The sequence below is a fragment of the Aethalodelphis obliquidens genome, unplaced genomic scaffold (assembly GCF_003676395.1).
Source record: "Aethalodelphis obliquidens isolate GAN/ISIS:26980383/991018 unplaced genomic scaffold, ASM367639v1 scaffold45, whole genome shotgun sequence".
Taxonomy (NCBI): Eukaryota; Metazoa; Chordata; class Mammalia; order Artiodactyla; family Delphinidae; genus Aethalodelphis; species Aethalodelphis obliquidens.
The window spans coordinates 4,785,563-4,801,752 of NW_020837989.1; the positions used below are offsets into that span (position 1 = coordinate 4,785,563).

The 16,190-nt window shown below is 43.5% G+C and overlaps 1 long non-coding RNA gene across 1 annotated transcript in view; it reads right to left on the bottom strand.

Annotated features, from left to right (window-relative positions):
* The window catches only part of LOC113606822 (uncharacterized), a 39,611-nt gene extending 27,103 nt beyond the window's left edge, over positions 1-12,508 (bottom strand). The window contains exons 1-2 of the long non-coding RNA XR_003427704.1: positions 12,462-12,508; positions 3,395-3,456 (exon numbers count right to left, since the gene is read on the bottom strand). This is a non-coding gene — a long non-coding RNA (uncharacterized LOC113606822). The remainder of the gene's footprint in view (positions 1-3,394; positions 3,457-12,461) is intronic.
* Between the last annotated feature and the right edge of the window lie 3,682 nt (positions 12,509-16,190).

Below are 16,190 nucleotides of genomic sequence, written 5' to 3' on the forward strand. Positions count from 1 at the left end.
AAAAAATGCTGGAGAGGGTGTGGAGAAAAGGGAACCCTCTTGCACTGTTGGTGGGAATGTACATTGGTATAGCCACTATGGAGAACAGTATGGAGGTTCCTTAAAAAACTAAAAATAGAACTACCATACGACCCAGCAATCCCACTACTGGGCATATACCCAGAGAAAACCATAATTCAAAGAGTCATGTATCATAATGTTCATTGCAGCACTATTTACAACAGCCAGGACAATGAAAGCAACCTAAGTGTCCATCGACAGATGAATGGGTAAAGAAGATGTGGCACATATATACAATGGAATATTACTCAGCTGTAAAAAACAGAATTGAGTTATTTGTAGTGAGGTGGATGGACCTAGAGTCTGTCATACAGAGTGAAGTAAGTCAGAAAGAGAAAAACAAATACCATATGCTAACACATATATATGGAATCTAAAAAAAAAAATGGTTCTTAAGAATCTAGGGGCAGGACAGGAATAAAGACGCAGACGTAGAGAATGGACTTGAGGACACGGGGTGGGAGAAGGTAAGCTGGGACGAAGTGAGAGAGTGGCAAGGACACATATACACTACCAAATGTAAAATAGATAGCTAGTGGGAAGCAGCCGCATAGCACAGGGAGGTCAGCTCGGTGCTTTGTGACCACCTAGAGGGGTGGGATAGGGAGGGTGGAAGGGAGACACAAGAGGGAGGAGATATGGGGATATATGTATATGTATAGCTGATTCACTTTGTTATAAAGCAGAAACTAACACAGCACTGTAAAGCAATTATACTCCAATAAAGATGTTAAAAACAAAACTCAAAAAACAGGCCAACTGCTTTTGGACGATTTTGAATAAAATATCTACCCACACGAGGTAGCATTCTATCTCATACGATAGCCCAAATCTCAATTTTTGAAGTCATCCTCATACACCTGAAATGTAGGTTTTTTCTTACTACCTGCCATCATCTTAAATGCTCCTCAAACAGCCAGGGGACTGGACAGCCACTGAACTTCAGCTAGGATCAAAGTTAAAAGCAGAGGTTTGGGAGTCAGAATGACTTTAGTTTGTCGCCTACCCTGCAAGGGGTGTCATTTTTTTTTACACAGGAGGAAATTGCAGCTCAGCGTGGTATAGTTATTTGCCCAATGTCACACAGCCAGCAGACTGACATCTATTCCACAAACATGAAATTTGGTTCTAATTCAGAAATCCCAGGGCCAGCTGCATGTCATCATGAGGCTTCCATTTCCTGTTTCGAACCTCCATGATAAGGGAGGGGAGAGCTTGTGAAGGATTAATACAGCATTGGAAATGATGCTGATGGCGTAGGGCATGATTGTAACCTGGGGAGGAGGGAGAATATAGTCCTCAGAGACCATAAGATAGAGTGGAAAGTGCACGGAGCCAGACATGCCCCCTCTCTCACAACCCTAGTTGTGTACGTGGGCAGTTCTTCCTACCTCTCTGTGCCTCACTTCCCCCAAATGTAATAATAAGCAGCAGCATTTACTAGTACACAGGGCACAGTGCTTTCCAATACCTTTATCTCATTTTCTCCTTTCAACAACCCTGAGATTTTTATCCCCATTGCACAGATGAGTAAGGTGAGGCTCAAAAAGTTTGTTTCAATTGCCCAGGGTCACAGAACTAGAAATAGTGCAGCTGGGATTTGAATGCTAGTCTGTCTGGTTGCAAGTTTTTCCAGTGCAAAATATTCCTCACTGGAGTCTACATCCTCTCTGCGGTGAGTCTGCAAATGAGGAGGATGTACATGGATGCTCTATAATTCTAGAATCAGAGCTAACTCAGGTTGCACTCTTAGCATGTGCTCGGCACTGTGCAAAGCCAGTTCTGCCAAATGGCCTTACGAACGGGGGGTGTGGTGGTGGGGGGTGGTGGCTAATAACATCCTCTTTGTGCAGATTTGGAAATTGAGGTTCATAGACTTTACGAAACTTGTCCAAGGTCACTCATCTACTAAGAGGCAAGGGTAGGCTTTGAATTCAGGTCAAACTCACTCCCAAGCCCGTGATCTTAATAGAGTTTATCGTTCAACCCAGGACACTTTGGCCCTATTAATAATTACGCCAGGATAGCAGGCAGAAACAGGGATGTGTGGTCATCCCAGCTCCTGGCCACTGTGTTCTCCGCCTCCCTCAGGACCACCATGAATCATGATGACATGGAGAGGAAATCTACTACAGCTGGCAGCACCACCATTCTAACCATTACAATGAGCACTTACATTGATCTTAGGAAGCATTTTGGGAAAGAGGTCAAGTCCTGTGGAAATAAGGCATTTGGGGTTTGGTGCTTGAGATTTTTGGAAGGGGGGCCTCTAGAGCTGCTACAAGAAGTAGTCAAAGACCAGCTGGCACCGTCCCCTGACAGACCCCCGTTTCCCTTCACTCTCTGACTGCAGGCACTGGGTGAAAAAGAGAGGTTAAAAGAGTGCTGCAAGGAAATGGAGATGATAAACGACTTTAGATTTGCTATGATAAGAAGACCAAGAATTTCTTAGATTCAGAAAAGAGACCAGACCATCATGAGGCTAATGCTTGAAACCACGCATACCTCTAATTCAAGGCTAGTATCACATGGGGTCAGTGCTTGGAGCTGTCTCCACTGGACACTTGGAGGCATGCTGGGGAGAATTTTCTGCATCAGAATTCCCAGAATTCTACCCTAAAGGCCTTACCTCTTTGGGTAAACATTTCATTCCTCTAGGAGCCCAGTTTTAAAAATAAACAACCTTAGAACCATTTGAGTTCATTATCAGTCGTAAACATGGTGGAACTTATTACATATCAGATTTCCTTTTGAATTTGACTGTTGGCTGGGATGTAAGAAAGGTAAGCTGTGATAGAGAAATGGGCATAGGGGAAGCTTTAGGACATGGGATTTTGCCAAAGGAGTTTACCTTAGTGTGGGGTCCTGGGCAGCCAGGAGGCAGCAAAAAAGGTTTTGACTAAGTGGTGCTCAGCAGAGCAAGAGTGTTGGGGGAGAAGATGGCACTAGAGGGGTAAAGTCTGTCACTGCAGCCTTAACCACGCAAAGCTCCAGGGCAATGAATCCACAGAGAATGGAGAGGTCATGGGAGTCAAAGTAAAAGGCAAAGAGGCCAGGGAACTCGGACCCTGGGTGGCTGGGGAGACGGCTAATGTGGGACGCCAGGCAAGTTAGTCACCCTGTGACGCCTCATCTACCAAGCATGAAGCTTGGCTGAAAATGAAATAATCTCTGCGGTCTTTCAGCTTTAATACTAAATGCGATTCTAGACGGCGTGACTAAGTGAATCTTGCTGTGCCTAAGTGGGTGGCTTAGAGCTAAGAGGCTCTTGACTGGAGCGCGGGCACGACCCAAACCACGAATCTCTCCCCTCCGCGTTATCCCTTCTCCTCACCTTAATTCTCCTGATGACCAAGGGAGCTTCTAACTTCTCCTTGTCCTATTCTTCTTTTCAACCTATGGGGAGAGGGCAGAAAAGAAGGGCCAGTAAGAGGGAAGGGTGGCTGGGCAAAGGCTTCTGATGGGCCCTATCCGCCAGGGTCCCACCTTGGCTAAGAGGGAACTGAGAAAAGTCAAGATTCTTGACTACCAACTGCAGCAAAGAGAAAACCTTACCTGGAGATGGCCCAGGGACTGACCACAAAGTCTGGGAAAACACACCGGAAAATGTCAGCTAAGACATTTAGCTTCTCAGTGCTTTGCTTTTTCATCTTTAATGAGGAGTCAGGGGCGGTGTAATGTTTAATGGACATCTACTCTCACAGGGACTGGCTGGGTGCTTTACGTGTTATCCCATTTAATCCTCACAACGACCCTTCAAGGGAAATATTATCTTCATTTTACAGAGGAAGAAACAGCAGCTTAGGGCAGATAAATCATTTGCCCAAGTTTATACAGCTGAGAAGTAGCAAAGCTGGGATGCACACCAGGTCTAAGGTCCAAGGCTGGTCCACCAGGATGATTTCACTGTCCCTTCAGGTCACTGAACAGGCTCTGGTGTAGGAGGGGGAGGGGGCAGACTGCCTGAGCCCAAATCTCATTTACAAGCCTGTCATTTAGGGCAAGTTACTTAACCTCTCTGAGCCTTAGTTTCCTCATCTATATACTGGAAGATTAGGATAGTTCATACCTCTTAGAGTTGTTGTAAGGATTAAATGAGATGAAGTGTGTAATGGGTTTACTGGCCTGAGGCAAATGCTACATAATTTTTAGCTATTATTATTATTAATATTGTCCTTAAATTGTATGCAAACCAACACACAAATAAATCTGTGGTTCACTTGGATTCTACGCTGGGTGGGGTCTTCTGATAAATCCCTGCTGGATTCAAGTGCCATTTGTGAAAGCAGCCCCACCCACACGCAAAAAAAACACAAACATTTTGATGTTTAGATGGTTCGCAGGGAGCTTTCACAATATTTCAACTAATATTTCAGCACAACAAATCCACGAGGTAGGGAACACAGATAAGGTAAGACTTGAGTCACACAGCTGGAGGTGAAACTAAAGCATTTTTTTTTAACTCCTAAGCCCAGAGCTTTTATATGCTATGTCACGGAGAATGCAAACGAATTCTCTTAGAGCCTTCAGGTATATGCATGCATGTACGTCTGGATAGATAGATGGCTATATTGATGAGGAAGGAGGAAAGAGTGAGCCCTGGAACATCCCAGATCCAGGGAGGGATACATTCAAGCTAGGCTCACCTCTCCCCTCTGAGAATTTGGCTTCTGGATTTAAACTTGGAGTGACTACCCCACTCTGTGTAATTCTGCCTCTCGGCTGTGTCTACCTGGACCAGGCCAGGTTCACTCCTTCCTCTCAGCCTTTCCCCAGGACCTGGTATCCATCAAACCCCACTGGGGACTTGTTCAAATGCTTTCACCCTGATATGCCGCCTTCCAAAAGCTTACTGGATATGGGCTGCGGCGGATCTCCGGGAGCAGCTTGTCTTGGTGTTGGGCATGAGGCTTTAGGAGGCAATAACAAACATGTTTCCATGTCCCAGCTGGCCTGCTTGGCCACCCAGGTATTTCCCTCCCAGGGTCTGTGTTAAGCCCTTGGCTGTGGGAGGCAGAGCAGCAGCGAGCCTTCCTGTCCGTTCTGCGGCGCCACAGCGGCCCCTCGTGGCTATCAACAGAACTAAGGCACTCCTGTCTGGTCGGGTTTTCTGCCTTTTTTTCCGTTTAGATGTATTGAGACCTACTGCGTGTCAGCCACGGTTCTAGACACCCTGGACATATCAGTGAACAAAACAAAGTCCTCTCCCTCATAAGGTTTAAGCTTTCTTGTGTGAGTTGGGGGTGGGAGACAGAAAATATATGTGCATATATGTGTAAATGTATGTTGGATGTTCAGAAGAACTATATGAAAAATAAAGCAGGGAGGAGGGTTAGGGAGGGGGAGGAGGATAGCCCTTTTCAATAAGGTACAAAGCCTCACTGACATGGTGACATCTAAGAGGGACCTGAGAGAGATGAGGGAGGGAATCCAGGTACATGCAACATCAAGGATTAAAGGCCTTGAAGTGAGAAAGCACCTGGCCGTTTTAGGAATAACAAGGTGGCCAGTTTGGCTGGAACAGACTGAGTGGGGGAAGAGCAGCAGGAGATGCTGTCTGAGAGGTGTGGGACCAGATCCCACAAGGTACTGGGCCTCCAAGTGTGGCCCCTCCCCATCCCTCCTCCCCCGCCCAGCAGTATCAGCGTCACCTGGGAACTTGCGAGAAATGCAAATCATAGGGCCCCGCCCCAGACCTACTGAGTCAGAAACTCTGGGCATGGGTTCCAGCGGGCTGTGTTTGAACAAGCCTTCTGGCTGAGTCAGATGCTGTCGCAGTGTGAGAACCACTGATGCGAGTCCTCCTGGGCCATCTCAGGAACTCTTTTACTCTGAGATGAGAAGCCATTAGAAGTTTTGGGGCAGAGGAGTGACATGATCTGACATAAAAGAATAAAACCACACTTGTGCCCTCTGGTCCTGCCCCCAGAGGTTCTAATTTGATTAGAGTGATATGGGCTGGGCATTGACATTTCTGAAACTTTTCCAGGTGATTCTAATGTGCAGCCAAGCGTGAGGTCCCTCTGGCTTCTGGGTCGAGAATAGGCTGCAGGGGGTCAAGGGAAGACGCAGGAAGCTAAGCTGGGAGGCTACTGATGTAATACGGCTGAGTTGGGAGGGTATTGCTGTAATACAGGCGAGGAATGAAGGGGGCTTAGACCAGAGCAGCAGCAGTGGAGGAAATAGATCCAGATTCTGGATCTATTCTGAAGGTAGAACTATCAAGACTTTCTCATAGATTTGAGACAGGGTGTAAGAGAAAGTGAAAAGTCAGGATGACTCTCAGGTTTTTACCCTGAGCAACTGGAAGGACGTGGTTTCCATTTGCTGGAAGGACACGGTTTCCATTTGCTAAGGTGGGGCAGACGAAGTGAGGAAGAGGTTTCCCCATGGAGGGGGATCAGGAATCTGATTTTGAACATGCTGACTTGGAAATGTCTATGTGAGATTCAAATGGAGATGCGGACTCGGTTCAGGGGAGATGTCCGGGCTGGACATCTAAGTGTGTGAGCTGTCGGTGATGGTGTTTAAGGTACAAAGGCTGGCTGAGATTACTTAGGGAGGGAGCGTAGATAGAAAAGAGAAGTTCAGAGGAGCCTTAGGGGCGCTCCGATGTCAGAAGGAAGTAGGAAGAGAACCAAGAGCCAGTGGTATCCCAAGAACCCAAGTGGTAAAGTGTTTCAAGAGAAAGGTGCTGCTCAACTGTCACAAACGGCTGACCAGGCAAGTAATGTGAGGATTGAGAATGACCTCCGGGTTTAGCAGCACTGAGGTCACGGGGGACCACACTGACTGAGAACAGTGTCAGTGGAGGGGTTGGGAGAAGGGCAGAGGCCTGTTTGTGGAATGGGAGGAGAGGAACTGGAGACACAGGACCAACAATTCCTTTATGAAATTTTGCTGTAAAGGGAAGGTGTTGGAGGAAGATACAGTCTAGAAAGGTCTTTTTTTTTTAATATGAGAGAAGTAACAACATGTTTCTATCTTTGTTGGGAAAGCTCCCCCAGCTCAGGGAAAGATTAGTAGATATTTTAATAGCAACAACATACATTAAGCACATTTTTATGTTCCTGGCACTGTTTAATGTTGCACATGAATTATTCTCCTCACAACATAACATTTTCTCCTCACCACAATCCTATGAGACGTTTCTATTATTATCCCCAATTTACAGCCAAGGAGTCTGAGCTCTGAGAAACGAACTAATGTTCCCAAAGACACACAGCCAGTAAGAGGGAAGAGCAGAGGTTCCATCCTTGAATTGCCTCCAGAGCTAGAGCCCTTGACCCCTGCTCTGCAAGGCCCAGCTGTTGACCTTCCTGCATGTGGGCCACCCTTTAAAATCCCTGCATTTTGGGTGCTCAACTAGAAGGGAAGAAATGACTCAAAATGGTACCAAAGAAACCAACAATTAATTGGAAGTAATCATGCCTACAGCGCTGTTATAAAGTCTCCCAGGTATAACTGGGAGGAAAGCTTTCAGTTATCGTTCCCTTTACACTGTCACGCCCAACACGATGTTGCTGTTTACTGCCTGGAACGTCCTGGGCGCACAAGCTGGCTTTGCTCGTCCTGTTGTACCTGTCTGCAAGGCACAGTCTCACAGGTTCCATTAAACACGTTTCTGTTCTTTGTGCCAGCCTTGATGCTCAGATATACTGCCTACCTCTTCCTCATAGAGCACCCCTCTGCACTAGGCTGCGTGACCTCCCCAGCTCAGTGTCTGCTGGTGGACACTGCTGTAACAGTCCATACCCTTGGTAGAAGCAAAAGGAAATAGTATCTGTACTGGGTTGAACAGTGTCCCCCCCACCAAAGTGTATGTCTACTTGGAACCTTAGGAACGTGAGTTTATTTGGAAATAGTCTTTGAAGGTGTAACTAGTTGAGTTCATGCTAGATTAGGCTGAGCCCTACTCCACTGACTGTTGTCCTTATAAGAAGAGAAAACAGAGACACAAACCCTCAGGGAGAAGGCCATGTGATGACTGAGGCAGAGATTGCAGTGATGCAGCTACAAGCCCAGGAACACTGAGGATTGCTGGCAACACCAGAAGCTGGGAAGAAGCAAGGAAGGATTCTTCCATAGATCCTTCAGAGACAGCATGGCCCTGATGACCTTGATTTCGGACTTGAGTTTCCAGAACTGTGAGCGAATAAATTCCTGTTGTCTTAAGCACCACATTTGTGGTAATTTGTCATGGCAGCTTGAGGAAACTAATACAGTACCCATTGGTCAAAACTTGGCAGTACTCCTGTGAAGGATTATGTGGTGTCCCCATGTGCTATGCAATTAGTGCAGCACTGCATTGAGATCACCATTAAGAATGCATTAAGGAGAGGCACAGAATGATACATCTGGTAGGATCCTTGGAGACAATGTAGTTCAGCCAGCTTCTTTTAAAGATGTGGAAGATAAAGTCCAAGAAGGGCAAGAGGATTGTCCAAGGTCACATGGCTATTTAATTGCTGGGCTCATATCTGTTTGGTTTACATTGCATCCCCTGTAACCTAGAACCCTGCCTTGTACCTAGCAGGTGCTCAATAAACATTTGTTGAATGAAGGAATGAATGAATGGAACCCAAATGCCTGATCATGTTCTCATGTTCTCAAGATCAAAATCAACACTACTTTGTTTAAATTGGCAATTCTTTTTCCCAAAATGCTAAGAGTAATACCTACCAGCTATGAATTGAGTTTTATTGTTGAAAATGTCAAGTCTTCTTGGAGATCCAGCCAGAGAAAATTTCTAAAACTGAAGCATAATGCCTCATAGGTTTTCCTTTACTACCTAAGAAGGACTTTCCTGTTCCATTGGACATTCATCTTCAGTAAATGGCTGTTTCATAAAAATAGTGCCACCTAAATTTGCTAATATTATACCAACCCATTGACTCTAGTTATGTTTAGCTTCGGGCCTTGGAGATAAATTCCTCACCGGTTGTTCACAAGCATAAAGGCAAGATGACTAAGAGCCACAATTTACAGGTAACTACAGTATGTCAGATATTCGGATATTTGTCAGGCACTCTGCTACATTATCACCTGTCTTCACAGTAAAGATTGATAACATCTTTCAAAGTATTGATTGTACCTGTGTTGTCCAATAAGGCAGCCACCAGCCTTGGAAGGAGCTCTTTTTGGAGGTCTGACGTTAGCAGAGACAGGCTGATGGCTTGGCGAACACACAGGAGGATGCTCTTCTGGGTTTTAAAACTTATAAGAACTTATCTTACAGATAAAGTTTATCAAGTGTGCAAAGAAGTATGTCCAGAGATATTTTTTAGGAAACTGTTTGTGAGAGAAAAAGATTGGAAACATCTAAAATGTCCAACAACAGGGGTTGGTTAAAGGGTACATTCCATTAATAGGATGCCAGAAAGCCACTCAAAAGAATGAGGCAGATCTATAGGTGTTCCTACGGAAAAATGTCTAAGACATAAGGTCTGAACAGTACAGTCCCATTTGTGTAAAATAAGTACAATGATATAAAATACATAGAGAAAGGAAGGTGGGATGTTATTGTCTTATTTGCGTAAGATAAAGATAATTACGTAGAATACATATAGAAAGAGAGGAAAGGAGGGAAAAGATTTCTGGAAGAATGTATAAAATACTGTTCATATATGGGGAGTATAACTAAGGATCAGGGGGCGGGAAGCAAAGAAAAGATTTTTGAACCTAAAACCTTTCTATACTGTTCATATTTTTAAACAATGTGCATATATTAAACTTATTTAAAACCCAGTTGTTTAAAAATAAGAAGAAAAATGGAGGGTGTATGACTTGCTATTAATACCCTTGGGGTCTACAAAGAGACCACAAAGAAACCATGCAAGCTTATTTCCGCATGGATGCTCAGAAAGTAAGGAAATGTTGGCTCTTAGCAGAATTTATACTGATACATGCAAGCTCAGGTTAATAACATGCTCAGAATAGATAGGCTAGGGACAGTGTCACTGGACACATTCAAAACAGAGTCTGGCCAAGCTGTTAGAGGAAAGATATTCCAGAGCACAAATGTTGGACAGATGGATGGTGGAAGATGTTTCCCAAAATGTTGCTAAGTCTCAAAAGGATACAGAAAAATGAAATATGTGGAATGAGTTCTTAATTCATAAGGGGCCACTTTTTTCCTGAAGGAAACATTCATTTCCAAATTCTTTTTCCTGCTTTAGTGGGCTAATATGTGAGCCAGCAGATATTAAGCTGTAAAATTACAGAGTGATCCTAATATTTCCTGACTGCGTTGTCTGTGCCAGGCGTTTTAGCTCTCACAATCATCTGTGAGGTAGGGCATTCACAAATAGGTAAACCGATATTCAAAGAAGTTAAGTAATCTGTCCAAGGTCACTTGGTGAGTAGGTGATGGAGCCCCCCTTTGAGCTTCCTGCCTGCTAAGCTATGTGCATCTCAGCCTTCCAGGCGGAGTGGCTTGCACAGGCATCATCTGATTCTGCAGGAGAGGAAGCTAAGGTCCATGGGGGAAGAGACTTGCTGAAGGCCAGGGTCCATCCTGGTAGTGGCCAAGGCAGGCCTGGAACTCAGGCATCTGCTCCCAGTGCATGTTCATCCACTTAAACTTTTCCTTTAGCTCTTGGGTATATGGCGGGTATTTCAGATAATGTCGAACCGAATTAAATCAGGCTCTTATATATACCGTATTGTAAGAGGCCTCCAATAATGAGGTTCCTTTCTGAAACCCACACTTTCCCAAACTTGAACATCCTCTTCTCGATTTTTGCACTGTCCCTATGGCCCTGAGCATCACCTGTCAATTCCATACTTTGTGGAAGGTTGATAACTGTGGCATCGCTTATCTTAACTTCATTTAAACCAAAAATATGTGTGAAAGCATAGGTTTAGTGGTTATTTTCTTCTAACACATATTTTGAAGGGTAATGCTGATCGTGTTACTCCCCTCTTTAAAAGAAGCATTTAATTTGTTTTTAGAATGAAGTCTCAGATTCCTAGCCTGGGCTTATGGGAGGAGGGGTCTGCAATCTGGTTCCCTGACACTACAGCATCATCAGGAGACTTGCTGGTCTTACTTTTTCTGCTCAAATGCACCTTTGTCTCACCATTCACACCCTCTGAACATGCTTTTCCATCTGCCTGGAACATTCTTCCCCTGAGCAATTTGTAGGAATCAGTTTAAAGGCCATTTCCTTGGGGAGGTGCTTCCCAAGCCCCAGGGTAGGCCTTTGAGATTCTTGTCGCACTTGTACTTCCTTGGTCACTGTAATCTTTCCCAGCAGATTGTGGGCTCCAAGAGGGCAGGAATCACATTTCTCTTGTTTATCACTCTGGGCAGAGTTCTTAGTGGCCAGCCTGCATGTACTGTGTGTCTTACTTGTTGATTAAATAAATGAAAGAAGAGAAAAAAAAAACAAACCTATGCAATATACATAAAAGATCGCAGGAAGTATAAAAGGTCTACACATCTGTGATTTCAGAGTTTATCACTATTTTATACCCAAGTATGTAATGTAAGCTTGTAATGATATTCCAAGTTATTGACAAAAGGCTCTGCTCAGTGTGCTGCCAGAGAAAGTGGCACTGAAACTTATTTGAAAACTATTTCCATTAAAACAGTCAAATTGAAAAAAATCTTCTTACAATGGGAACATTAACTATCTGAAAAAACAAAACACTTAGCAAAATACCTATTGATGCCAGAAAAACAAAGCATTACTCTACTTTGAATTAACAAAAGCTGTATAATGAATTTTTATATTACACATGGGTACATTTCATTTTCCTCCATCTTACTCAGTATCCAGGAGGTTCACAGGTAATAAAACAAATGAATTTCTTCTCCATTAGCCTGTCATCACCACTTTCAAATGGCTCCTTGCCCATACACTCCAATATTTTTCTCATAATAAGTGGTAAAGCCTTCAGCCTTCTCATTTATCTTAACCACGTCCTTTGTGTTCCAGAAAACATAAGTAGTATATTACCTTCCATCTACATCAAGGAAGGAGGTAAATTGAGGCAAAGATTCTAAATTATTTCTTTAAGTTTACACAATTAACCAGTATTCACCCATCCATCTATATCAGTGATGCAACAAATATTTAGTGATTGTCAATTTAGAGGTGCCAAGCTCTGTTTAGTTGCTGATAATATAATAGGAAATAAAGTAATGTCCCTACTTTCATGTAGCTGATACTGTAGGTGGGGGAAATAATATAATAAACAAGTAAATAAATAATAACCAATATCTAATAGAGTGATAGACTGAATTTGTGTTCCCCCAAATTCATATGCTGAAATCTAATCCCCAGTGTTACAGTATTAGGGGGTGGGGGTCTTTGGGAGGTGATTAGGTCATGGGGGTGGGCCCTCATGAATGAGATTAGTGCCCTTATAAAAGAGACCCTGGAGAGCTCTCTCACCCTTTTCCACCACGTGAGGACACAGCAAGAAGACAGCCATCTGCAAGCCAGGATGCTGGTTCTCACCATACACCAAATCTGCTGGCACCTTGATCTTGGACTTCCCAGCCTCTTGAACTGTGAGAGAGAAATTTCCGTTTTTTTTTTTTTTTGAAATTTCCGTTTTTTAATCCACCCAGTCGATGGTATTCTGTTACAGTAGCCCCAGTGGACTAAGACAAATAGTGACAAGTACTATGGTAAAATTAACAGTTATTATTACAGTTATTTAGCCCTGACTCTAACCCCAACCCTGGGGGCACCTACTGTTGTATGGTCAGGGAGGCCTCTCTGAAATGGTGACAGCTTAGCTGAGATCTGAATGCCAAGAAGAAACCAGTGAAGGGAACATCTGGGGGAAGATATTCTAGGCAGGGGGAAGAACAAGACCAAAGGTTTTGAGGTGGGAGCAGGCTTGGTGTGTTTGAGGAACAGCAAGGAGGTCAGGGTGGCTGGGAGGTATAGTGAGGTGGGTGGTAGGTGATGAGCGTGGACACAGGAAGGAGCAGCTCATAGGGAGTCTTATAGGCTATGGTGGGGAGTATGGATTTTCTTCTAGAATTTTCTTCTAGTGACAGGAGACACTATAGAACATTAGCAGGAGATGACATGCTTTTGAAAGTTCACTCTGGTTGCACTGCTGAGAATGGATCACCTGGGGACAATAGTGGGGAACATCAAATACTACAAGCAAGAGATGATGGTGTCTTGAAACAGCATGACATCAATGGAGGAAGAGAGTAGTGGATGGATTAGATATATGGTTTTTGAAGCAAAACAAGAGAACTTGCTGATCTATTGGACACTGAGAGTAAGGTAAATTGAGTCCAGGATGAAACTGATTTTTGTCTTGAGCAAATGACTAGATGGTGGTGCCATTTACTGAGAGAAGATGGTGGAGGTAGAAACTGATATATGCTTTTGTTATCAGGTTAGGGAATCAAAACTTCTGTTTCAGATATATTAATTTTGAGATGCCTTTTAGAGGTGCCTGGCCAAATGGTGATGGCAAGTAGGGAGGTGTTAGATCCACAGGTCTGGAAGAGAGCATTTAGAGCTGGAAATATCAATTTGGAGTCACCAGTGTGAAGATGGTATTTAAAACTTTTTAAAAGTCCTATACTACAGCACAACAGTTTAGTCCCCCCTCCCATCCCATTAAACAAACATTTACTGTCTCTTCTATACAAAAGGTGTTACCCTAAGGAATAAGGGGCTACAAATACAGGTGACTAGTACATGATGCCATCTCTCAAGTTGCTCATAAACTTGTAAGAAAGGAGTAACTATAATGTAAAAGGTAGAATGTTACTGTATTTCCAAGAGAGTGCAGAGGTCTTTAAAAGGTAAACTTGGGAAGATAGGCTGGGAGCAGGTCATGGAGGGTCAAGTAATTGGATTTTTTTTTTTTTTTTTTTTTTTTACTGCTAAGACAGCAGGGCACCATTGAAGATTTCTGAGTTCCATGACCAGATTAACACCTTTCCTTCACTGTCCAAGGCTTATTCATCCTCCTGGCCTGGCTCAAATCTCACCCCATCCACAAGGTATTCCCCACCCTCTGCTACCACTCACTTTTCGTCTTTAACTCCTTAAGCTTTTATTATCTAGTGCTAATCCATTTAGCGCTGATGCCACACTGTCTCTTTCAGATGGTTTATTTGTAGGAACATCTTACTTTTTAAACAGGTCTATAAATTCCTTCTAAGCAGCATTCGATTATGTTTCTGTCTCTGGCTGAGGACAGAAACATAATAAGCCCTCAAGCAATGCCTGCAGCTGCTAGTGTCACTTCTTCAGGGGATTCTTCTCTGACCTCTAATGAGATCAGATTCCTTTGTTCCAAGCTCTCAGAGAATCATTTTCTAGCACACTTCTCAGTTTTTAATTATCTACCCTGCGTGTGACTTTTTGAATAGGATCTGTCTTCCCATAGGCTGTCAGTTCCCAAAGAGCAGACACCACCTCTGATTTTACTCATGATAATGTCCCTAGTTTATGTGTGACAAACATCTGTTGAAAAATTGAATAGGCATAGCCTTAGGTGTTCAAAGGGTCAAGGGACTTGAGCAGAGTAGACTCAGGCATGGTGCAACTGCCTGTAGTTTCTGAAAGAGCAATGAAATTCACATGGCAAAACTACCCCTCAGTGGGAGTTCCTCCTGATAAACTTCCCTTCTGCTTAGGGACAAACTCTTTCCCAGGGGGTGGCTCTTCTATTGTAAGGAGGCCCCCTTGAAGGCTGATTTATCATCACTTAGGACACTTGAGTCCTCCTTCTCACAAGGCTAAGCAGGAGGCAAAGCAGAGTGTTTCCAACTGTCAGGAAGAAGCAGCACGCTGGCAGCAGCCTCGATCATCCAGGCAGATGGAGCAACATATGTATATTTACATATATATTTCCTAATCAATAGGTTCCAGTGAAAACATGAAAACTCGCGGACATGATCGGAATTTAAGGGGCTCTGAAGGAGTTTGATTCCTTAAAGAAAATTAGGACAATCGAGTTGTGTTTTGTTTTTTTTAGCTGCAGATGATTTCAGGACAAAACGAATAGTACTACTGAAAGATCAAACTTCCCTCCCTAAATTGGTAAATCTCCTCTTCCAAATTAGGCACTGCTTCTTCTAGAAGGCATTTCTTCTAAGAAACACATTTCTGGGGACAGCCAAAAAGAGCTTTGAAATCTTTTAACCTTATTCCCGGCCCCTGCCTGCTTCTCTGACATTCTCCCCTCACAGCCACACAGGCTTATTTCTTCTCTTTCTCCAATAGGCCAACCTTGTTGTCCCCTAGGAACTTTGTTATTGCTTGCTCATAGCAGGTGGCCAGTACGTATCTGATAATGAATAAATAGGTTAAGATAAGCCAATTATGCCCCAGCAGAATCCCATAACTTGTCTGTCTGCTGTTTGAGCCACGTGTATGGGAGACTACATAAGTGATGGCTTGAAGATTTAACCTAAGATTTAATGCTTCTGATTCTTGCTTTGTTCATGCATGTGTGGACTGAAAAAAATGCACAACCTAAAAGTTGAGAATTATGTTTTATTCGGCAGACATACTGAGGACTAAGCCTGGGAAGCGGCCTTTCAGATAGTTGAGGGACTGTTCTGAAGAGGTAAGGGAGTAGCCAGGATATACATGAATTTTTGCAACAAAAAACAGGTAGTCAGAACAGCAAAAGATTAGTTAATTAAAGAAAAACCAGACATCTCAAGTTAATGAACTTAATACTTCTCTATGTATGGGAAGATGTAAGAGCCTGGGCTCATCGAAACCATTCCTTTGATGTACACCTTAACTATCTAGGCCGGTATCCTGTTTTTCTCCATCCTGAATCCCCTCAGGGTGCACAGTCAGGGTGGCTGTAGTGGCTGATGGCTTGATGGCTGCAACATCCTTTGTTTACTGATATGGTACACAACATTCTTCATCCATACATGTGAGTATCTTCAAGGAACATGGTTTGCAACTATATCCACCACACAACCACATTTTGCTCCTGTAATTCAAGTGAAGTTGACCTTGTTGCACATTACCAGTTGCCTACAACTTCCATTCTTCACTTTCTTAATAATAAAACACTTTGCTGCAATATGTCCAGTGAAAAAATATACAATTTCATCTTCCCAAGCTTTCTTACAGTTACTGCAGGTAGTCATATAACCTAGTTCTGGAAGCTGTATA